At 42.2% G+C, this 23,150-nt stretch overlaps 1 protein-coding gene and 1 long non-coding RNA gene across 15 annotated transcripts in view; one reads left to right on the top strand and one right to left on the bottom strand.

Moving 5' to 3' along the window:
• Positions 1–23,150, top strand: part of ATXN1 (ataxin 1) — a 397,428-nt gene that overhangs the window by 82,292 nt on the left and 291,986 nt on the right. For 11 of the 13 annotated variants that reach the window (XM_027603224.2, XM_027603222.2, XM_027603221.2 and 8 more), the window contains one exon: positions 19,945–20,066. The gene's annotated coding sequence lies outside the window, so the exon portion shown is untranslated. Of the gene's footprint in view, positions 1–10,696; positions 10,813–11,962; positions 12,064–19,944; positions 20,067–23,150 lie in introns of those variants that run through there. The other 2 variants (XM_027603231.2, XM_027603232.2) reach the window with 2 other exon arrangements.
• Positions 14,298–15,751, bottom strand: LOC113927414. Of its 2 annotated transcripts, none has more exons than XR_003521625.1 (3): positions 15,700–15,751; positions 15,226–15,416; positions 14,298–14,429 (listed from the first exon to the last, which is right to left on the bottom strand). It is a non-coding gene; the product is annotated as an uncharacterized LOC113927414 (long non-coding RNA). The 2 variants fall into 2 exon arrangements; XR_003521626.1 differs by lacking the exon at positions 15,700–15,751 and adding an exon at positions 15,545–15,673.

Below are 23,150 nucleotides of genomic sequence, written 5' to 3'. Positions count from 1 at the left end.
CTGTGTTAAACCTTCTGATGGAAAGGACTTTTATTAATGATGTTTAGGTAATAAAGTTACAGAGGGCTTTAAAAAGTTACTTGTAACAGTCAAATGGTAGCGAGCTTTGGCCTAGTTAGCCTTTCTAGTGGCAGAATGGATTGTGAGCTCATTGGCAGGTTTGGGTTGTGGGTCATTGTGGAACAGTCATGTTTCCGTTGCCTGTGGCTGGGAATATGTGTAGTGTGGCCATTAAAAAAGCCTGTGGTTGAGTTCTGACTTAGAGCTGTTTTGAACTGCCAAACAGACTGAATTCGTGGGAAACTAGTTTGAATGAGACCAGCTGCAATGTAAGAGTGTATATATACACACATGCTGGAGGCTTCTCCCTCCATCAGGAGGGTGGAGGGAGAGAGCAATGGAGCGCTAGGTAAATGGGCCTGAGACTGGGGGATCCCAGCCGGGGGCCACTTCTTCCCGCTCAGAGGACATTGGGCAATGTCTGCAGCCATTTTTGGTTGTCATAAGTGGGGGAGAGTGGGGTAGGTCTATTGGCCTCTAGTGGGTAGAGATCAGAGATACTATTAAGTATCCCACTGTGCACAGAACAGTCCCCACGACAAAAGAATGATCTGGCCCCAAATGTCAATAGTGCTAGAGCTGAGAAACCCTGGCTTCGATCCTCTCTTCTTTGTACTTTTTCAAGGTGATCCACCAACCTGTCGTGGTGGACGGTGAGAAGATAGGCCGCAGGTGTGAGCGGGATAAGGGGAGAGGTGGATAGAGGAAGTGGCAGTGTTTGAAACTTTTGGGGCCATAGCTCAGTTGTACCCAAGGGAACATCTGAGATTCTGTCTTTTACGTGCTTGGGAAGACTGAAAACTGTATGGGCCCCTGGGCCATGGCGTTTCTGTTAGAGGTAACCTGTGTGTTTATCGTTTTTTTCCTTCAAAGGACCTGCATTCATTTTTTTTATTGCTGCTGCAACAAACTAGCATAAACTTGGTGGCTGAAGACAGCACAGATTTACTGTCTTATGGTTTTGTAGGTCAGAAATCCAACACAGGTTCTCACCAGGCTAATGTCAAAGCGTCTGCAGGGCAGCAGTCCTTATGGAGGGAATCCATGTCGTAGCCTTTTCTGGTTCCTAGAGGCCACTTGTATTCCTTGGCTTGTGGCCCTTTTCCCTACCTTCAAAGCTGGTAACACAGCATCTCCCTGTAGTCACCTATCCCTTCACTCTATTCTTCTGCCTCCCTCTTCCGCTCCTGAGGACCCTTGCAATTACATTAGGTCCACCTGTGTAATCCGGGATGTTCACCCCAGGGTTCTGAACGGCATCACATCTGTGGAATTCCTTTTTTCAATGCAGGGTAATGTTCACAGGTTATGGGCGTCAGGATGTGGACATTTTGGGAGGGGGGCATTTTTCTGCCTACTGCAGAACCCAATGCATTTGCCAGGACCGCATTTTGCTGACTCAAGCTAGATACATAAAAAAAAGAGGAATTGTAAGAATTGTTTGAAATAGAGTAGTCTCTCCTCCCTGCTCGCACCGCCCCCCCCATCCGTCGTTTCGCTTTCCATGGTTTCAGTTACTTGTGGTCAACTGTGGTCCAGAAGCAGATGATCCTCCTTCTGGCATATCCCTGGAAGGTCAACATTAGCCTAATGCTATGTCACAATGCCTACCCCATTCACCTCACTTCATCTCATCATGCATCCTTTTATCATCTTCCATCATCCCAAGAAGAAGGGTGGGTATAGTACAGTAAGATATTTTGAGAGACAGACCACATCACGTACAAGCTAGAAGGACCCCAAAATCGTGAACACTCCCTCGGGGACTGACGGGATCACACATCCTGACCTTGTGGGCTGGCTCCAGAAAGATAAGCCCCCTAAACTTCAGGTTTTGAAAATCAATGGGGATTAACCCAGGAGAATTATAGAACTATAAGGAATGGAGATCCTGTTCTGTAAGGTCTCATGTGCAGACCCACTTGCCCTCAGATCCAGCACAAAATCAATATATTGAAAATCTTCTAGACCAGCAGTGAAGGAGACCCACTTACTAACGTTGAAGCTGCTGCTGGAGAGGCAGGAGCCTGCAGGGACTTTATCTGGGGGATGGAAATGCTGGTGGATGACATTTTTACAATCTCATTCCAACTTGCTGGTGAAGGAGCCAACGGGCACCACTTTTGACACCCTTCCTCTGGCCTGCCAGAACTAGAGGGTGTGCTCTGCCCACACCGCAACATAACCAAGCTGGGCGAGTGCCCCATGCTCTGCCTACCATATGCAGCACAGGAGCTGCAACAGGCCTAGGCTCACACCCTGAGCCCCACCCAACCTGTGTAGCTGCTGAGCCAAAACCAGTGGGGTAAGTGCCCAATCTCTGCGTTCCGTGTGGAGTGAGCCACAGTTGGGCTGGTGACCCTGGGCCCCACCCTCTCTTCATAGCAGCCAAGCCATAATCGGTCTGGTTGGCCACTCTGAGCCTGGCCCAGCCAGCCCAGAGACAGAACTGAAACTGGACAGGCAAGTTGCTTGAACCCCACTTTCCCTGCATAGTGGCTCAACTGCAGTTGGGCCAGGTGAGTGCCCCAAGCCCTGCCCTCCCGATGCAGTGGGTGGGCTACAGTTGAGCTGGTGAGTGCCCAAGCCCTACCCGCCCCATGCTGCAGCCATGGCCCTATCATAGTCAGTGGGCACATGCAGCACACATGAATGACTGTAGAGCACCTGGCTTTGGTAGCCAGAGATTGAGCTTTGGGGCCATATGGAACAGTCACTATACAAGATCACTCCAAGACTAGGGAGGTAGTCATTTCTCCTAACACACACAAAAACAGAGAGATAGGCAAAATGAGGAGACTGAGGAATATGTTCCAATCCAAAGAACAAGGCAAATCCCCAGAAAAAGACCTTAATGAAATGGAAGTAAGCAGTCTACCTGATAAAGAGTTCGAACTAATGGTCATAAAGATGCTCACTGATTTCAGAAGAAAAATGGATGAACACAGCAAGAATGTCAACAAAGAGATAGAAAACATAAGCAGGTACCAAACAGAAGTTGAAACTGAACTGAAAAATACATTAGAGGGTTCAGCAAAAGAATGGATGAAATAGAAGCATGGATCAGTGAGCTGGAAGACAAAGTAATGGAAAATACCCAGACAGATTAAAAAAAAAAGAAAAGAAATGAGGATATCTTAAGGGACTTCTGGGACATGATCAAGTGGAATAACATTGGCATTATAGGACTCCCAAAGGGAGAAGAAAGAGAGAAAGGGCCAGAAAAATTATTGAAGAAATAATGACTGAAAACTTCCCTAATCTGGAGTAGGAAACAGACATCTAGGTCCAGGAAGCCCAGAGAGTTCCAAATAAAAATGAACACAAAGAGAAACACAGCAAGACATGTTATAATTAAAATAGTAAAAGTTAAGAATAAAGAGAGAATCTTAGGAATAAAAGCAACATGCTATATACAAAGGAAACCCCATAAGGCTATCAGCAGATTTTTTTTTAGCAGAAACTTTACAGGCTAGAAGAGAATGGCGTGACATATTCCAGGTGCTAAAAGGAAAAAACTGCTAACCAAGAAATCTCTATCTGGCAAGGTTCTCATTCAGAATTGAAGGAGAGATTAGGAGTTTTCAAGATAAGTGAAAACTAAAGGAGTTCATCACTACTGAACTAGCCTTACAAGAAATGGTAGAGGGACTTCTCTGAGTTAAAAAGAAAAGGCACTAATTAATAATAAGTAAGAAAACATACTATGGTAAAAATCTTACAGGAACAGGTAAATAAATAATAAAGGTAATGGATCAACCACTTATAAAGCAAATATGAAGGGTAAAAGACAATAAAAATACAATAATAATTAAGGGATACATAAAATAAAAGTATGTAAAATGTGTCATTAAAAATATAAAATATGGGGGGTGGGGTAAAAATATAAAACTTTGGAATATGTTCACACTTAAGTTACTATTAAGGTAAAAGAAACTGTTCCTTACATAATATGTTCCATGTGAACATCACTGTAACCACAAAGAAAAAACATATAGTAATACACAAAAGCAAAAAGGAAAAAAGAAAGGCATTTAAACCTAACACTAAAGAAAACAATCAAAGGAGAAGAGAAGAGAGAAAGAAAAGAGGAAAGGAACAGAATGACAAAACAGCCAGAAAACAGTTACCAAAATGGCAGTAAGTACATACTTATCAGTAATTACTTTAAGTATGAATGGATTAAATTCTCCAATCAAAAGACATAATGTGTCTGAATGGATTAAAAAACAAGACCCTTCTATCTGCTTCTTATAAGAGACTCACTTCAAACCTAAAGACACAGACTGAAACTGAAGGGATGAATATACCATGCAAAAGGAAATGAAAAGAAAGCGGAGGTAGCAACACTTTTATCAGACAAAATAGACTTTAAAACAGTATAACAAAAGACAAAGAAGGGCATTACATGATGATAAAGGGGTCAGAGTCCAGCAAGAAGTTTAAAAAGTTTGTGGACATTTATGCACCAACACAGGAGCCCCCCAAAATATTAAGAAAATATTAACAGAAGTAATGGGAGAAATAGACAACAGTACAATAATTGTAGGGACTTTAATATCCACTTACATCGATACATAGATCATCTAAATAGAAAATCTAAATAAAGAAACATTGACCTTAAATAATACATTATACCAGCTGGATGGACTTAATAGATTTTTACAGAACCTTCCATCCAAAAACAGCAGAATAGAGATTCTTCTCAAGTGCACATGGAACATTCTCTGGGATAGGTCATGTGTTAGGCCACAGAATAATTCTCAATACATTTAAGAAGATTAAAATCACGTCAGATATCTTTACTGACCACAATGTAGGAAACTGGAAATAAATTATAAGAAGAAAACTGGAAAAAACATGCTATTAAATAACCAGTAGGTAAATGAAGAAATCAAAGAGGACGTCAAAAAACATTTTAGACAAATAAAAATGGAAACATAACATTCCAAAATCTTTGAGATGGAGCAAAAGCCGTTCTAAGAAGGAAGTTCAGAGTGATACAGCCCTACCTAAAGGAACAAGAAAAATCTCAAATAAACAATGTAGCTTTACATTTAAAGAAATAGAAAAAGAACAAAGGATCATGTACCGTGACTAAGTGGGATCTATTCCAGGGATGCAAGGATGGTTTAACACCTACAAATCAATCAGCATGATAGACCGTGTTTATAAAACACAGGATAAAAATCATATGATAATCTCAGTAGATGTAGAAAAAGCAATTGACAAAATTCGGCATTCTTTTATGATAAAAACTGTCAATAAAGCAGGCATAGAGGGAATGTGCCTCAACAAAATAAAGGCCATATATGACAAACCCACAGCTAACATCATACTCAGTGGTGAAAAGCTGAAAGCCTTTCCTCTAAGAATAGGAACAAAACAAGGATGCCTGCTCTAAGCCACCTTTATTCAGCATAGTATTAGAAATCCTAGTCACAGCAATTAGGCAAGAAAAAGAAATAAAAAGCATCCAAATTGGAAAGGAAGAAATAAAACTGTTGCTGTTTACAGATGACATGATACTGTACATAGAAAACCCTAAAGCTTCCACCAAAAAACTGTTAGAACTAATACATGAATTCAGTAAAGTTGCAGGACTCAAAATTAATATATAGCAGTCTGTTGTGTTTCAATATATTTATAATGAACTATCAGAAAGAGGAATCAAGAAAACAATCCCATTTAGAATTGCATAAAAAAAGAGTAAAATACCTGATGAGCACTGTGTGTTATATGTAAGAAATGAATCACTAAATTCTACTCCTGAAACCAATATTACACTGTATGTTAACTAACTAGAATTTAAATAAAAGCTTTTTTAAAAGTTAAAAAAAAAAATACCTAGGAATAAATTTAACCAAAGAGGTGCAAGACCTGTACTCTAAAAACTATAAGGCACTGATGAAAGAAATTGGAGATGACACAAAGAAATGGAAAAACACTCCATGCTCACGGATTGGAAGAAAAAATACTGCTAAAATATCTGTACTACCCAAAGCAACCTACAGATTCAGTACAATTTCTATCAAAATAGAGGTGGGTGGATGGTTGAAACAGGTGATGGGGATTAATATATACAGTTTTTCAGTTATAAATAAGTCACAGATATGTAATGTACAGCAAAAGGATATAGTCAATAATATTGTGATAAGTTTATTTGGCAAAAGATGGTAACTAGACCTGTTGTGATAATTTCCTAATATAGAAAAAAATATTGCATCACTGTCTTATATGACTGAAAGTAATATAAGATTATACATTAATTCAATACAAACAAGCTTCATCATAGGTATGTACGTATGGGGGAAAAACATAGTATATATAGGGTTTGATACTGTCTGTGGCTTTAGGCATCCACTCGGGGTCTAGGAATGTAACCCCCATGAATAAGGGGGGGCTACTGACATCCTCTTTTCAGTAGTATAATTTCAGTGTTTTCTTTTTTTAAAGATTTTATTTTTTTGACAGAGAGACACAGTGAGAGAGGGAACACAAGCAGGGGGAGTGGGAGAGGGAGAAGCAGGCCTCCCGCTGAGCAGGGAGCCCGATGCGGAGCTCGATCCCCGGACCCTGGGATCATGACCTGAGCTGAAGGCAGACGCTTAACAACTGAGCCACCCAGGCGCCCCTAATTTCAGTGTTTTAGAAGCAGTTTTCCTTTTGGTCAATGTAGGGTGACACAGAAAACATTTGGAGGATGTTGAAAGGTAATTCTTTAAATTGGCAAAGACACATTACAATAAAAGAGAAAAGGAGAGGGAAACACATAGGGGAGGAAGCTACAGGCAGGGGGTTTGAAAACTTAAATATGCAGCCAGTCCTCACTTGGGGGTAAGGAGAGAGCTTGTTGAAAATTAGGATTCCTGGGCCTGAGGAGCCTGATGAATGGATCAGGGACATGCCCAGGGGTTGTATTTTTCGTGAGCCACTCTCCTGTGACACATTCGACATAAAAGGTTCTTGGATCACATTTTGAGAAACAAAATGTTAATAACTATTTTAAAGCAAATATATATTTTGATAATTCAGTGCAAAATTAAATCATTGCATAATATTGATCTTAGAGGACAGAATAAATATGTTTATTGACATTCTTGTCATTTCAGTTATATTGGGGGACATGTGATTTGTTTTTGGCAGATCTAAATCCTTCTTCAATTAAGTCATATTTATATTCAAAATACATAATGATTTTGACCCTTGGTTGTTCTTGTTAAGACTGTCATCCTCTCTGTGTAATTGTTACACTGATCAAAACACCATTTAAAGGCTTCCTAATATTTAAGGAGAACTAGTGACTCTTGGGAATGTCGATGAGTCTCCAAGTCCTTTTTAAACCAGTTACAACCAGGCTATCATTTTGAGTTTATTTGAACACAACATTTGTGAATTTCTTAACACACAGTAGTTGATCCGCAAATACTAGCTTGAGGAACAACCTGATTAGTTTGAGCTAGTCCTGGGACATTTTAGGAATGGAAACACGAGTTCAGAATGCCCATCCATCTGATCCTGAAGGCCACCCACCTTCCTTATGGAACCTTCCCTGAACCCTTTCCTGCCTAAAATGGCTTCCTCCTCTAAAATTCCAAAGCTTTTCTCTTGTTCTCGTACTATACCTCCATCTGTCTTCCCAGATGGAGGCTCAATTTCCCGAGGGCGTGATCCGTATCAGAGAAGGTTTCCTCTACTCCAGACAAGTGCCTGGCAGAATTTCCTTACAAAGCACCATAAGAAATGTGCCGATGACTTGACTCACCTCTCTTGACAAGGATGTCATCATCTTACAGTTTTTCGGATGTTGTTCCTCAGTTGCTTTAGAAATTTTAAACTTTGCTGTGACTTTTTGTCACATCAGCTATAAGAATCGTGATTTACTGAGCTTTTTAAAGTTAATGATGTCACGATATCAAAAATGAGTTGGAGCGAATCTCCTTGAATGAGGGGTGGTTTGTAAGCTGGATGATACGTTCCACATGTCATATCCAAGTGAAATGTAAAGTGGGGTTGTTGGCGTGGGGTTGGGGGGAGAAGCAGTTGCTGTATGTTACTTGGTAGAATTCATATTCATATCTTGTCAGTTTACACTGAGCCAGAGATTTAAAATAACATTTGTTTCTGTTTTAGTAACTGCTTTTAAAAATAATATCCCAGATCATTATGTTTTCATTTTCTTTAACTTGACTTCTAGTAGTGTTTTTAATATGTGGCCTTTCAAGCAGTAATGAAGCATATCAGTGCAACTTGGCAGCGCCTAACAGGACATGCTTCTAGGATTATTCTTAATGATTAAAAGTCAAATTGAGTTTTAAAAAAAAAAAAAAACAACAACAACTGGCCCAAAATATAGATGAGCCAAGAAAACCCAGAGGGAAAAAAAAATCTGTGAATGAAACACTGGTTCTTGGCCTTTTACGTGTCTCCACATCTATGTTCTCCAGATCTCTTCTTAATGACGCATTCACAACAAAAGGGGAAGGGTGGTTGGGATCACAAAATGTGATTTACTGATGTGTGGTTCACATTCCCCCTTCCTCTTCAGGGATAGTTTCAAGAGTATGCTGTAGTTATCCATGGTTTTCGGTTCCGTCGGGGAAGGCAGTCGCGAGATCTGTTTGGGGGCGCTCTGGAGAGTTGGTTGGAAGAGCAGGAGGACCGTCAAGCATCTAGGTGGGCGGGCAGGAGAGGTGGGTGAGAGCAGAGCAGTAGTGCCAGGCAGGTGGAAAGGGAAATGTTCCAGAAGTGGAGCCAGGAAGTAGAATTGATAGGATTGGGAACCAGCTCACTTGTGAAATAAGGGGGAAGGCAGAGTGTTGAATCTGGGAGTTCATAATTTCAGCATCTCAGTGATGCTGGGGTACCAGGAACAGGCTTAGTGGATCCCTAAAACGGATGGGACCTCAGAGTCTTTCTCACCATGCAGCATTATATCACTTCTTTTTTCCTTTTGATCCTGTAGCTTACCCCTTCTTGGTTGGGGGTCATAGCTAGTGGCTCCTTGAGCTTCACTCAAGGGGTTGGGGATCTGAGGTGTCAGGTGCTCAGGGCTGTGTGGGTACCACCGATGTGAATGTGGAGGGAGACAAAAAGGAAGTGTTAGTTTAGAGCTGTCCTAGTGTATAATATGAAAGGCAGTTTAAAAAAAAAATTGCTAGCCTAAGATTGCTCACTTCAGATTTTGAGAGCATTGGGGAGAAGTGCTCACCAAGTAAGAACATCAGCCCTTCACTAAATAATGGCAGTGATTCAGAGAACTTTCTTTTGTGGTACAGCACACGGCAGGGTCTACCAAGACAGAAAGAGAACAGTGCTTCAGAAACTATAATTACTTCAGTGTTGCCATAAGTAAATATTTAAAGTATACTAAAATGGCAACATCAGGAAATATGACTAAGAAGTCAGTATGCAACACACCCTTTTCCCCACCTTTGTGGTTGTTGAAAATTTCCACCAAGAATGATAAAGAAGGTTAAGATCGGGGCTGTTAGGTTTCAGAGGAAGGCCAAAATTTGCATGGTTCTGTAAATCCAGTCATGGCGCTCACAAATGGAAACCCAGGTATTTAAGTTAGATAGTCTGTGACAATAATTAGAGATGCACCATTGTGGTGGCTTTCCATTCTTCTGTGCAGAAGTTTGGCATGGTAAAAAAACAAAACAGGCCTGCTCCTAACCATGTCACTTATAAATACACAAGCCTCCAATTTATTTGGTTGGTCTGAGAGAAAGGGCGGTTTTGGGGAATGAAATGCCCTTGTAAGTTTGACATAATATAGAAGGATTATCAGGTGTTGTTATCACCAGATATTAGATCATACCATTTTTTTTAAAAAAAGATTTTATTTATTTGTTTATTTGAGAAAGATTATTTATTTATTTGAGAAAGAGAGCACATACCCTTGAGTGAGCTGGGGCGGGGTAGGGGGAGGAGCAGAAGAAGAGGGACAAGCAGACTCCATGCTGAGCGTGGAGCCCGACGCTGGGTTGATCTTACAACCCTGAGATGACCTGAACAGAAACCAAGAGTCAGCCACTCAACTGACTGAGCCACCCAGGCGCCCCTAGATCATACCATTTTTGCAAAGTATGTAGCCTAATTTTTCCAAGAGTAATTATGGTGCCAAGAGAATGAGTTGGATTCTTCTGTGTTCTGTAGTCTGTGGTGCGTAGACCTATCCATTAAAAAGCTCCATGCCAGTTTGGGTACTCATATTGAAAACAGATATACAGAACATTTCAGTGGGACATGGAAGTGTAGGTAGTGGGTGTCATTAAGAATGGCTGAGCATTTAGAAAGGGTGAGACACAATCGATGGATTTCTGGGTATATCCCGAAGTCACCTTTTTTTTTTTTTTTTAATCCTGCTTTCTTCTCAAATCAGTTCACATTAGGATGGACCTAATTCTGTCTACTCTGAGAATGTCACAAATAAACTGGCATGGGGTTTTAAGTGACCACCATTGATGATACTGTAGACCACTATTCTCTTTAAAAATATCTATAATTTCTGGCTGAATTCCACTGCCATTTTTTGTTTAATCTCAGGACTGAAGAATCTAAAGATATTTAAAAATAAAACTGACATAAAATTATACTCCTGTGTCCTTTAGTCTTCACCCAATCAAGAAAAATACAAGCAAGCATGATATGTTGTGTTTGGCCCTTGTGAAGTGCTGTGAGCTTCTCCAGAAGGTCTTGAGAACGTTCACCATCTACTTATAGCTGCGAAAGACAAGACTGATGCAGGTGAAGCTGCGTTACCCACTGTCAGGGAGTGCACCAGTAAGCCCACAGGGGTGGTGGGATTCCCTGCCCAAGGAGCTTTGAGGAAAGGGGGCAGGGGTAGTTCTGGGAGGACAGCTGTCTTGAGCTGGGTGGTGGAAAATGATTAATACTGATCTAGGAAGGTGTTCGGTATGTTTTAAATGATTCTGGGGTAGCAGAAGGAAAGCCATTGAGGTTAAGGAAATAATGGGGAGGACAGGTGTATCGTGACCCAAGGGAGCTAAGGGTTAAGAAAGCACTTGAAAAGGAAGCACAGACGTATGTCACACATTTCAGGTTTGGTTCCAGACCACTGCAATACAGCAAATACCGCCATAAAATGAGTCAGACGGATTCTTGGGTTCCCAGTCCATAACAAAAGTCATGTTTACCATATACTGTAGACTACTAAGCGTATGTCATGTCTAAAAAACAATATATATATTAATTTAAAAAGACCGTCTTGCTAAAAAATGCTGACCATCATCTGAGCTTTCAGTGAGTCATAATCACTGATCACCGATCACTATGACAAATGTAATAATAATGAAAAAGTTCGAAATATGATGAGAATTCCCAAAATGTGACACAGAGACACAAAGTGAGCCAATGCTGTGCTGAAAAAACAGCGCTGATACACTTCCTCTGGGCAGGGTTGCCACAACCTTCACTTTGGAAAAGATACAGTATCTGATAAGCGCCCTGAAACTCAGTGCAATAAAACGAGGTCTGCCTGTACTTTCTCCTTGCCTTATTGTGGCGTTTAGAGATGACAGGCGTTTCGACTGTCCCTGTTTCATGAATGTGCTTTCAGAGGAAGGAAGAGGGAGTACGGACTCAGGGTACCTTGGGTTTTGTTTCCAGAACATCATTACGAGTGCTCCGTCCTTACGACTTTTTCAGAATCAGAAGATTGGGCTTCACAGCATCCAGCCTATGTGGCTTTTGAGTGAGACTTCTCTTTTTCATGGGATAATGTGGATTGTCTGCTTTGGGAGGCAGAAGAATGTTCCCATTAGGTACCTTTATTAATGTGGGCTCCACAGTAATTCATCGAGCAGCTACTCACTTTGAAACGGGAAAGGGAAGAAGATACTTCATGATTTTTTTTTGGAATAAAGGCCAGAGGAAGAATCTGGATTACTAAACCGTGAACTGGAAACGAGGAGTTAAGATAGAGTCTTTGGTGTCAGACAGAAGCTGGAGTCCTAAATCTGTCACTTAGCACCTTAAGTACGTTATTTGGCTCTATTCACCTCAATTTCTTCATTTATTAAAGGTAGAACGATGCAAATGTCTACCACCTGGGGTGGTTGTAAGGCCTGAAGGAAATAATGTAATCTGAGGGTTTAGCACTGAAATTTTAGCTATCGGGGCACCTGGGCGGTTCAGTCAGTTAAGTGTGTGACTCCTGATTTGGGCTCAGGTCATGATCTCAGGATTGTGAGATCAAGCCCCATGTCGGACTCCACGCTCACTGCAGAGTCTGCTTGAGATTCTTTCTCTCTCCCCCTATGCCTGCACCTCCCCATCTTAAAAAATAAAAAACAACCCCCCCCACAAATAGTAATATTACTATTACTATTATTATTGCATGTGTACATTAACACCCCAAAATAGCCGGTGTTGTTTAGTTGTTCTTAAATAAATAGTTAATGGTTTATGATTCATACCTACCTTATTAACTGATTTCATGAAACAAGTCTTTCTGAATCTCGGTCAGGGTACTTAAAAAGTTTATTGTCTTCAGTTAAAACAAATCCTTAGTAGATTATTAAAACCTGGATTATTAAAAGAAAGCATTTGCTAAAGAAGTCTAAAAGTGAACACCTTTCCCAGGTTCTTACCTGGAAGAATCCAAGTAAACAGATGTTTTCTTGACAGAGTGCCCTTTCCTACTGGCCCTTCATGGCTACCTCCAGCCTACATGCTGACCAAACTATGTATCACAAAAAATTAAATTCAGAGGCACATTTGAGAACTTAACTTTTTTCTGTTAAGACAGATATATATATTTTAAAGATTTTATTATTTTTTTAAGTAGGCTCCATGCCCAGCATGGAGTCCAGTGCAGGGCTTGAGCTCGCCGCCCTGAGATCAAGACCTGAGCTGAAATCAGGAGTTGGGCCCTTAACCGACTGAGCCACCCAGGCTCCCCTGTTAAGCCAAATATTAAAGAGGTTTGCAAACGTTTAAATCATTGTTACTCTTCTTACTATTGTTACTCTTCTTACTATTTTGGAAAGTATAGTTGCTTTTTCATAACGATATTTTATGTAACATGCAATGGGTATATTAATATTTATCGTAAATGAGTTAATTTTAACGTATTTCAAGTTATTCACAGTCTTAATTTCTAATACCATAAATATTGTGTGACACCATCTGCCTAATTAAAAGCTCTTTGGGATCCTGGATACATTTTAGGGATGCAAAGGGGACTTGCAACCATAAAGTTTGAGACCCGCTGACCTCTTGTATTGTTTACTAGGTTGCATTTTGGTCAGTGCATGTCTGCTGGTTGCTTATTTTTTCTGGAGAAAGTGTTCTGTGGTCAAATGTATTTTGGGCCCAGCTGCACGCTTTCTTTCCTCCTTGAGATTTACAGTACCTGTCAGTACATCAGTGGCCCCAAAAGTGTTTCCCTGACGTATCCCCAGCCTTTCTTGTCCCCATTTTATTTTTAGCATGACATGATGTTTCACCATGGAATATGGCGTCCCACTGAACACCCTGGCCAGTACATGATACGTGCTACCCTCTCCCTGTGGAGCACTGGGTGTTATGCACAAACAACGAATCATGGAACACTGCATCAAAAGCTAATGATGTACTGTATGGTGATTAACCTAACATAATAAAAAACTGTAAATTCTTCATTATACTTTTTTCAACAGTAAAAAAAATAAAAAGCAAGATTTATCACTTTCTGTCACATCCATACTTTGCTTAGAAGAAGGCCTATGGAAGCTTACCAATTAATTTGACGGACTCTCTTTTCTTAAAAAGAAAACCACCCATCCTTCATCAGTGGATACTGTTTTGCGCATAATCGTCAAAGCTGTCTTTTCCTATGCAAACACATGTGCTTGCGAAACTCTGTTTTCGACATTTTTGTGTGTTAATCAGGAGCATCTGCTCCCTGGGTCACAAGAGCGCATAATGTCATCGCCACACAAATTGTCCAAATTGCAGGTTAGTCCTGACAGCCTAGCCGCAGGGCTGTCACTACTGTTCGGTATTTTTAAATGGCAAAAAATACCTGTGGTGATGCGTCATATGCCTTTATAAAACACAGTCGCTTTTTGTAACAGAAAGATTTATAAATGACGGTGGGTTTTTTTTTTTTTTTTATGATTCTTTCTTTCCAGTTCTTTGGTTTCCATTGGTTGTGGGCATAATCATCACAGTTAAAACAAAAGAAAAGGATTCCACCGTATGGATGAACGTGTTCCTGGCTACTACGTGATGGGCATTCTCCTCCTAAAAAATAAGGAGGATACAACAGCCAGCAGCAGTCTCCTTTCTGGCCACAGTGCCTCTCTAAATTTCTATGGAAGTACAGAGATCGCTTCTTTGACTTTCTCTATTTCACATGCCTGTATCAGGGAAAAAATGGAAAAGTCTTAATTTGTTATAAAAACTAAAGGGACAGTAGTAACTGTACTTCATGTAGTTCAAAAGCTTTTGTTCTTGATGTTTTGGTCTTACCAGTTCCTACTTAGAAATGTAATATTGTTTGGGGGCTGCCTGGGTGTCTCAGTCAGTTAAGCGTCTGCCTTCAGCTCAGGTCCTAATGATCTCAGGGTCCTGGGATCAAGCCTCCGGTGGGGCTCCATGCTCAGCGGGGAGTCTGCTGCTCCCTCTGCTCGTCTCCCCACCCCCCTCTCCTCCCCTACTCATGCACTCTCTCTCTCTCTCTAATAAATAAAATCTTAAAAAAAAAAACCCATAATATTGTTTGAATCCTTAGTGACTCTCTCTTGGCAACTGGAAATCAGTTTTCCCTTATTATCTAAAAAAATTGAAGTGGAAATACTGTGGCTATCTTATCCAGTATCTTGGTGTTTTTTTCACCACTGAGTAGTTTTAGGGGGAGCTCTTCAAAGGTGAAAAAGGACATTCAGTCCATAGGAATTTATATTAAAGCATTTGCAAACTATTCTGGAAATTCTCTCACAGTTAAATCAAACAGATGAACCAGATGGAAATTAAAGGACCAGGGGGAGGTTACTCTTCAGATAGCAAGAGGCCACCTTTCCATCTTCAACAGTTGAGTGTATACTCTAGTATATTTGGGATATCGAAAGTAGGATTGGAGAGCTATGTGACAAGAAGTTTGGTGAAGATCACACTGGCCCTTGTTTTTATAAATTCTATGATATTAGCACTTACTGCAGTGGAGAAGTCGTGTTTCACGTATGCACATCTGAGGTAGAAAAGGTTATCTCCGAGGGGTCTTGTCTTGCAGTCACAGAGGAGCCTCAGCTCTGGAGTCAGTTGGCCTGAGTTGGATTCCCACCTCCATCACATATGTGTGGTGTTGGGCAAGTGATGCAACTTCTTTGTGACTCAGTTTCTCCCAACTGTAAAAAGTCGTATAAAATTCCTCGAATAGTGCTTTGCACATCATAAGTGTATTAGTTATCTATTGCTGTGTAACAAATTACCCTAGAAGTTGGTGGCTTAAAACAACAAATAATTATTATCTCACAGTTTCTGTAAGTAGGAACCAGGGCACACTTTTGATCAGTGTCTCAGGCTCGGGCCCTCTGTAACATTGCAGTCAAGCCATGCATTAGCCCAGGCTGCAGTTTCATCTGAAGGTGGGGTGGGGGGAGTTGGGGATCTGCTTCCAGGCTCACTCACATAGATGCTAGCAGGCCATGTGGGGCCCCTCCACAGGATGGCTTCACAGCCGGGCAGCCAATCCCCGCCCCCCATTGTGAGTAACCCTGGAGAGGATGTTCTAGAGCATCCAAGATGGAAGCCAGTCTTGTCAGCTAATCTTGGAAATGACATCCCATTGCCTTTGCTGCCCTCCATTTGTTAGACAAGAATGGCTCAATCTAGTCTATTCTCAAGGGGAGAGGACTGTACACAGGCATGAATCACACCAAGAGTTGTGATCTTGGGACCCACCTGTGACAGTTACTCGTGCTTTAACTTGTGTCTTCTGTCCACATGTCTGCGAATTTCAAACTTTCACATCCTACTGGCTACTTGGTATCTGCCATATCCTACTGTCTATGTGGTATCTCCCCAGGATGTCTATTAGGCAGCTTAGACCTAACGTGCAAAAATGGAGCTCCCAACACCTGCTTCTCGAACCATGATCTCATTCACCGTTTTGGTGAATGGCAACACCGTTCTTAGAGATGATCTGGTCAAAAACTTGAATGGATCCTCCTTAACTCTTTTCTTTCTCTTATACCACTTGTCAACTTGACCTTCAAAATACATTCTTTCTCTTATACCACTTGTCAACTTGATCTTCAAAATGTACCCAGAACCTCACCAGTTCTCCCTACCTCCTCCCCCCAGTATCACCACCTTATTAGTCCATGTATTGGGTGTCTCACCTGAATTTTTGCAGTCACCTAACTGGGCTCCCTGTTTTTAGCCTTATCCCCCTTTTGGTCTCTTCTTCCCAACAGACAGCATGATCCCTTCAAACATAAGGCAGATCTTTATACCACTCCATTCATAATTCTCGGGTGTCTTCCTGTGTCACTTGAAGTAAAAAGTCAGAGTCTCTGCAATGGCCTACAGGGCCTCTCATGATTATAAAATTATTTTTCTGTGTTTAATTGTATAAAATGATGTATATATGTATAATAAATACCCTATATATGTACATCTGTGGAAACACACATTTGTATGTTTTTTTAATTGACTAGAATTTATTTTCTGGATTGTGTAAGATGGGGATCTGACTCTTTCCGAATAAAGAGCTAGTTTTCCCAGCCCTGTTTATTAACTAGAACACCCATTCCCCACTGAAGTGGTATTTCACAATGAACCTGTTAGTTTCTTTTTTTTTTTTTTTTAAGATTTTATTTATTTATTTGACAGAGAGAGACATAGCGAGAGAGGGCACACAAATGGGGGGGGAGTGGGAGAGGGAGAAGCAGGCTTCCCGCAGAGCGGGGAGCCCGATGCGGGGCTCGATCCCAGGAACCCGGGATCATGACCTGAGCCGAAGGCAGACGCCCAACAACTGAGCCACCCAGGCGCCCCTCTTTTTTCTTTCTTACGCTGCGTCTAATTGTTGAATTTTAGAATGGCGATGTACCTAACAGGTCATATAAGATACAATTGTGTTTTTAGAGATCTCATTTGATACGGTATACTCCAACACATGTAAAAGCCGCTTGAATTTTAATCGGGGATTAATTATGGAGAACTTTTACTTATATCCCTTTATTTGATAGATAAGGAACTAATTCTACTTAGGAGATGGTGCTTAAGTTGAAAAATCCAGTTAGTGGCAAAACTGAGGTGAAAAGAAAGAACAACAACAACAAAAAAACAAACCTCATGGGTTTTGAGCCACTGCTTCTGACACATGTTGAGCTAGTCCGCTGCTGCTGCCTATTTATAAGTGTTTCAGAAAATTATCACAAAAACGCTTATTGAATTTCAGACCCTGTAAGGGTATCATCTGGACTGGAATCCTTGTTTATAAAGAGAACTTTCAGTGTTCAGGCAGATCTGTGAATGCTCTAGTCCCCTGGTGTTCTGTTCTTCTTTCTAGACTTTTGGTCTTATCTCTATTTATAGCTTCAACTGGCAAACAAGAATGCGTAGGCGAAGGAGATTAAACTCAAGCCAGTTTGTTGTGTTGGTTATTAGCAGCACTGCTGAAAAGCTGGCTGAAAGAGGAAAGCATATTGAAATTATTGCTTAAAAGGAGGGGTATAGAATGTTCAGTGGTTTTTCTTTTGACAAAAATCGTCTCCCACGTGGTGCACCATGTGTAATTGAGGGTCGGCTCTAAATCACAAAATGAATCACTTCCAACTCCTTCACATCTACAGAGGTAAGAATGGAAAGTCTTGTCACTTAGATCAGGCCTCGTTTTCCCGTTTTTCCTCCTTTTTTTTTTTTTTCTTCTCTCCAAATAGTGTGACTTGCCCCTCTGGACACCTGGCTTTGGCAGCCAGGGAAGGGCCCTGAGCTAATGAGGGAGCCATTCTGCCTCTCCCAGATAATTTTGCTCCACGTGGTGACAAAATCTAGTCCAGAAGTGGATGTCTTTCTTTAGGCAAAAGCAGCACAGGAAAAGAAAGAGTACCGCGAGAAGGTACTGAGCTTCGGGTAAACTTTTCGAACCAACACCATTCAGTGAGTCAGTGGGCACGAGTGATTAAACCCTGAGTTTGCTTGAGGCCCAGATTAACTTGTGTGCCATCAGCCACCCTGGGCCGGCAGCTTCTTTGCAGAAGAATTGTGAACCAGATGACAGAGACCCTCCCAGTTAAAATACCAAGACAGAACGCTGGTAACAAATGAAAGAAAGGCAGCAGTTTATTTTTAGTAGGAGAAGATTAATTTCAGCCAGTAACGCGCAGTGGGCTCACTTAAATCTTCCCCCTCCCTTTAAAATTCTGTTTTTACCCAAACGGTAAGATAAAGACAGTTTGTCATGCTTTGAACTTCCTGGCTTATGTTGATTTGTAGCAATATGTTACTGTTACACATTTGAGTGGGAGCGGAGTTACATTTCATGAAAGCCGCTCTGAAGACTAATAAAATCGTGACAACCCCACTTTCGGTGGGTATTGATAGCATCAAGAAAATAAAAAAGACTTTGCCATTTTCAGGCAGTCGCTCTTCCAACTAGACTGAAAATATAATGGGCTTCAACTCAACTCACTTGTTTAAACATTACCCAAGAGCAGCTTTCTCTTCCTCCTCAGAAGTTCTGAATGCCTACACGCATTTAACCACAGATAGACACAACCCCCCAAAAGTTCTTCTCAAACCCGTTGAGTCTTCTATAAAATAATAGCTTCAGAAGGCTTTCAAGGAATTGATTATTCACGCAGTCACCTAGTGAGGCATGAAGGTATATCCTCTCTCTTACAACTGGGTCATTGGATGATTACCTGGCGGTGGCCTCAGGACCTTTGGAAATGCGTAGAGTTTGGCGTCCCAAGTGGGATGCAGTCATCGTAGTGAGAGAGCTGGATGGCAGTCTTGCAGTGTGCTTTCAAAAACAGATGAGGAAGAGCTAGCAAGAGGCTAGCAGAGGCTGCAGACATCTTTTGAAGACCATTTCCAGGCTCAGATGGCCATTGTCAGAAAACAGTGGGGTGGACTTGTCTGAGCATTGGGAGGAGCTAGAACAGCACCCGGTGACAAGTGAACAGTATAAGCTCACAAGGCAGAAGAGAACTTTTCAGAGCCACACACAATTCTAATGTGTAGGCTTTTGTCAGGTGCTCTGAGTAGGGTAAAGAGACATGCATATTTTAACCATTCATTTCATATCCAGCGTGTAAAGTAAATGCTACCTTCCAACTTGGCTGGGGCAGTTCTTTATCGAGATGTATTGAGTCAGAGTGAACACCCATCAATTACCTATTTGTGGTGCAAAATAGAAAATTTCCTCTTTCTAACGCTGCATCTTTTTTTGGTTCAATCCTAACAGCATTTAAAGATATTAATAGTAGCTCAGTGAGTCTGAGTCTTTAATGGGCAGAATCAGATGAATTTTAATTCGAAACAAAACTTTCTCCACTTCCTACCCTTGATGACTAAACATCAGTTATCTTGAATTATTAAACATCGTGAATCCTTCTCTGTGTACTTATTTCAGTTAGTAAGGTTGAAATTTTGCGGGCATGTTCCCAGTGGTATATATCATAATTTTCAAGATGTACTACCTACCCCAGCAGGTGCTCTGTTTTCTTTCTTCTTCCCCCACTCTGGTATTTCAGGGCTCCATAGGTAGATGAGTTGTGTGATTGCTTCGTTCTGATAATTAACATGATTGTTTGAGGTTATAAAATATACATCTGAGAGAAGCCAGGGATTTCCCCCTGAATACCAACTAACTGCTTGAAGTGGCATTTTTCATTCTGACTTGTTTTGTTTTCTTTTCTGTAGCATACTGGAGCAAAATGAAAGAATTTATTCTGAGGCCTCAAAAGTTATGCTGCTACAGACCATGAGCGAGAAGGAGTAGACTTCAGCCTGCGCGGATGGTCTTCAAACACAAACGGCTGTGGGTAAGTCATCCGAAGGACTTGGCATTCGTTAGCTCTAGATTTCATCAATCATCGTTTATTTGGTGTCTCAGGACAGCTTATTCAAGTGCCTGGCTGTTTCTCTACAGCCCAAGCAACCAGGTTGTTTGAGAAAATGTTGTTTTAGTGATGGAGAGCCAAGAGAACAACGAAATGTACTTAGTGTGTTTGTTCCTGAAATTTGCAGAGCAGTGGGATCTGAGTACATTTGTGGTTAAAAAAGACCAAAAAGGAGGGGAAAAAAAAAATCTGAACAACTGAACACACAAATGACCAACAGACTAGGTCTTCCAGACATTGCTTTTAGCTGAGAGCATAAGGGATTACTCACACACGAGACAGTCGATTTGATCTGATGGCAGATTTCTTACCCTGTAGTGGAGTATCAGGGTGCGGAGGGTGAGAGGCACTGGGGTTTTCCAAGTCTTACTCAACATATATTTATTGAGCATCTTTTAAGTACATATGGTGCCCCGTATGAATACAGCCTTGGTCTGGGGGTGGAATTCAAGGCCCCAAACTAAAAGAAACGATAAACGATACCAAAATATTGTGGATTTCCAAAGAAGTTTGATCAGCCTAGTTGACCGTAGTTCTTAGAAACGGTCCTCAAACGGAAGCCAGTTCTCCCCACCTAACTTGGTGACCTCGGCCAACTTACTCATCCTCGGGGAATGGGTCACTTCTAGAAAACTCCAGTGTGTGCCTCGATGATCTCCAAGGTCTGTTGCAAATCTAAAAATTTGATAGTTCACTCTGCTGAAATTAATTAAACAATGATCCCCTTTGATTCTTAGCTGAATCGATTGTGAGTCCTTGGCAGGTCACCTTTGGCAGGGAGGCTCGTTGGACAGGCCGTTGTGGAGAAAAGGGGCCAGGTACTTTGGGGTCCTTTCTCCATACTTCTCTCTACAATCTTCTGAGCCAGGCCTTTGGTCACACAGGCCTTGTGGTGTCTGTGGTTAGTGATGTATTCCCTTGCAGCATTAAAGACAACGTAGCACATTGTTATGTGAATAGAATAGAATAGAATAGAATATTGTCCTTCAGTTTTCTTTCTTTTTTTTTTTTTTTAAAGATTTTATTTATTTGACAGAGAGAGAGACAGCGAGAGAAGGAACACAAGTAGGGGGAGTGGGAGAGGGAGAAGCAGGCTTCCTGCTCATCAGGGAGCCCGATGCGGGACCCGATCCCAGGACCCTGGGATCATGACCCGAGCCGAAGGCAGCCGCTTAACCGACTGAGCCACCCAGGCGCTCCTGTCCTTTAGTTCTGTGTTGGGGATCTCCCTCTTCCTCCTCTGTTTGCTGTCACCGTCTTACAGGTTATCTGCCGGTCCCTAAACCCTGTGGAGCTCCAAACTTTGTTTTACATCGAACAGAATTTATTATTTTTCTTTCTTACTAAACATCCCTTTTCCAAAGCAGAGCTATGAATGACACTTTAAATGATGCTCAGATGTCACTCTTGTTAGCTGCTGGCTCTCTGCCTCCAAGTGGTGCCTTATTTGGGTTTCATGACAGCATTCTTTTTTTTTTTTCTCTTGCAAGTGTTAAATTATGAAGTGCAGGAAACCACATGAATGTGGCGGAATGAAAAGGCGAACATGGTGTTATCTGGAAATGCCAGTGTTATGGTTCTCCTGGTGACGGTCCCCTCCCTGCCCTCAACATACAAAGCCTGTTTACCTGCTTGGTGACAGTCTTCCAACTCCGGTCTTGATCTTCAGTAATGCTGTCTGCCATGGCCCCCTTGTTACACTGAGTCAGGAGGTTTGGTTAAGATGGTTGCACGGGGCCGGGCGCCTGGGTGGCTCAGTCGTTGGGCGTCTGCCTTCGGCTCGGGTCATGATCCCAGGGTCCTGGGATCGAGCCCCGTGTCGGGCTCCCTGCTCGGTGGGAGGCCTGCTTCTCCCTCTTCCACTCCCCCTGCTTGTGTTCCCTCTCTTGCTGTGTCTCTCTCTGTCAAATAAATAAATAAAATCTTAAAAAAAAAAAAAGATGGTTGCACGGGGGCTGTCTCTTTCTATGCAGCTCCTCCCTGCCCACTGAGCCGGCTCATCCACAAATCTTCCTGGAATGCTCAGGCCTCTGTGCACTCCTGTAACATTTAGAACGTGCATCCTATGGGGATGCCCAGGCGGCTCAGTCGGTTAAGCGTCTGCCTTCAGCTCAGTTCCTGATCCTGGGGTCCTGGGATCGAGCCCTGCATCTGGCTCCTTGCTCTGCAAGGAGCCTGCATCTCTTCCTGCTGCTCCCCCTGCTTGTGCGCTCTCTCTCTGACAATAAATAAACTCTTTAAACAAAGAAGAAGGTGCATCATTAAAAAAAAAAAAATCTATGGATATGTAGTGCCTTGTGGGTGTTTGCTACCACCCCGTCTCGGTTGCAGACTGCCTGAGGGCGGGAATCAGATCATAGCCCCGTGTTTCTCAAAGGTGGTCTAGCCCCAGGATCTCCTGTAGCAGAGCCACCTGGGCATGTGTCCTAAAGTTGCAGATTCAGCAACACGAGGCTCAATGAGTCATAATTTCTGGGGATGTGCAGCCCGAGAGACTCACCGCAGATAACTCTTCTGCACGCTGAGGTTTGTGGACAGCAGTGTGCGTCTACTTGCTCGTCCTCTGGGCCTCCTCACCTGCAGCGTTGGGTCTAGATCTGAGCACGTTGTAGGCGCCCAGGAAATATTTGCTTGTTGATTTAAGCAGCACCCAACCATGGTGGTTGCCTTCATCCTTCAGTTGCTCTTAGCCTTTTCGGGATGTGAAGTCTGCATATTCTCTGAACCCTGAAAAACCCTGTTTTGTCCAAAGGTGTAAAGTCCCCTCAGTCAGAGGCCGTTCTGGAAACCTTTCGATGTCTCTTTCTCCTCGACCAGTGACTCTGATTGCCCCGTTAGTGGCGGCGACTCCTGCTGCACACGGCCCAGCAGTCGTGTCAGCTCCGGGGAGAGGGGCCTGGGCGCCAGGACAGGAGGTGGATCTGATGGCGGAGCGGTGCCCTGGGATCCCAGACGCTTCATCCTCCCGTCCCAAGGCCACGCCTGCTGCCTTTGGCAGTTCGTCTT

The sequence above is a fragment of the Zalophus californianus genome, chromosome 7, assembly GCF_009762305.2.
Source record: "Zalophus californianus isolate mZalCal1 chromosome 7, mZalCal1.pri.v2, whole genome shotgun sequence".
Taxonomy (NCBI): domain Eukaryota; kingdom Metazoa; phylum Chordata; class Mammalia; order Carnivora; family Otariidae; genus Zalophus; species Zalophus californianus.
Note: the sequence above shows the minus strand (reverse complement) of the source record. Positions and strands in the feature narration are given on the sequence as shown.